Below are 1,967 nucleotides of genomic sequence, written 5' to 3'. Positions count from 1 at the left end.
CTCTGTCATATTTTGTTATTTCAATAACCTTCATTCTTTAAGGAAGTTTTCCAATAGTATTTTCTTCATTTTCGTGTGCCAGTACCTTCTTCATTCTAAAAGTGTAAGAAATAAGATAAAGAGAGAGTATTCTTGCAATCATTTATATTCAGAAACACAATGGTAAAAAAAAATAGCCATTTTCATTGGTTTTTAGATACATATTTGTTACTTTCTGGAAACAAAAAGAAGGAAATTTAAATAATAAACGTTTGAAATCTTGATGGTTCCCAAAATAGCAATGATGAAAACATAGGCTCTACCCTTTTGTTTTTCTTAAATGGTCCTAACATCTAGATCTATCCATTTTAACCCAGAACTCCAACTCAAAATTAATAAGGGAGTAATAAAATTAATTATGCATTTAAAAAGTCTCATGACACTACAGGATGTTATATATAAAACAAGTTCTCATTTTACTTTAAAATATGACTATACTTTTATTATATATGTAATGTATTTTTCAGAAGATTTATAGGTAAACTTTATATTATATTATTAGCCAGCCATGGCTTCCTCTGTGGATTAAAGAATTAAAATGTTAATGGGAAATTCATGACTCAGGACTAAGAACACTTCCTTTTTCCTCTGAATGACTGAGTATATATATATATTTTGCTCTTTTCAATATCATGACCCAGAAAATTCATTAGATTTGCATTAACAAAGTGAGCCATGTATATTAACCTTCTCAGTCTAGAAAAAAAGGTAAGAAAATTAACAACTCTTAAGTATTTCCAATGTCCAGGGAATACTCAAGGCACTTTTACTGAGTCATCTCATAAAACAGCCAGAGTCTCAGTCTCCACATTAAAGGATTATAGAGTATCTCTAAAGAGTCAGAGTAAGAAGAGTCAGAGTAAAACCACTGTAAAACATTCTCGTTCAAAGAATACAGTTTATTGTGACAAGTAATTACTGTGTTCCTTACAAGTGATTTGACAACTGACTAGGGAGTCGAGACACTGAAAAGGAAGTCCACATAGGATAAGGCTTCACCAGCTCCCCATTCCTAAGACTTGATCATTGCCAATGGATCTGAGAACTTTGAGTTGACTGAGGCCTTCATTTCCCTCCAAGAGAACATTGTGTTTTATATTTACATTTCTTATATCTAAAGGCAAATGAAGGAGACACAGATCCCTGCCTTAGTTAGAATGGATCTTTAATACTTGACTTGGGTTTGCAAGTCTTCTGCTCATAAACACTTCATATTGAAGCAGCTTACTCTTTAATTGTAAAAAGGAGTTAATAACCATAGGAAAATTTTAAAGGCAAGAACTTCATCTAAGGTGGAAAAATTACCCAACTATTGTGAAAATAAATGAAAAATTGAGAATGAGAGTATTTTAGCAAAAATAACAGAAGAAGCAAATAAAAGCAAGAGAATATGAATATCATATCAGGAATTCTGTAAGTCAAAAATCTTATAGACAAAGAATCAGTTTACAATCAATTTACAAATATTACTGTTACTTCCCTTTGGGAATTACTACTGTAATTCACACACACACACACACACACACACACACACAAACACACACACACAGGAAAAATCTTTTGTTTGGGAAAACCAAAAGTGAACTTGTGTTTATTTTCCTAATTGCTATTGACTTTTTCCAACAGAATCCCATCAGATTGCTGCATTTCAGTCTTGAGCGCTCACAGTCTTGTTTTATGTGCTTTATTGGAAAATTTACATGAAAATGTTTCTCATTTTAGATGTTACTATAATACAAACATGCCAAGATGAGTATAATAATGGATTTTTTGATACAGCTTCAGGTGGAGTAGGAAAAAATATTTGTAGTTATGTTACCTTTTTTCCATTTATGATTAGATTTTAACATTTTGAATTCTTTCCTAATCCGTAAATTATTCTTATTCTGTATAAACGTTACCTTATCCATCTATTACATTGCTCTTTT

This window comes from Mandrillus leucophaeus, unplaced genomic scaffold (assembly GCF_000951045.1).
Source record: "Mandrillus leucophaeus isolate KB7577 unplaced genomic scaffold, Mleu.le_1.0 Scaffold1397, whole genome shotgun sequence".
Taxonomy (NCBI): domain Eukaryota; kingdom Metazoa; phylum Chordata; class Mammalia; order Primates; family Cercopithecidae; genus Mandrillus; species Mandrillus leucophaeus.
Note: the sequence above shows the minus strand (reverse complement) of the source record.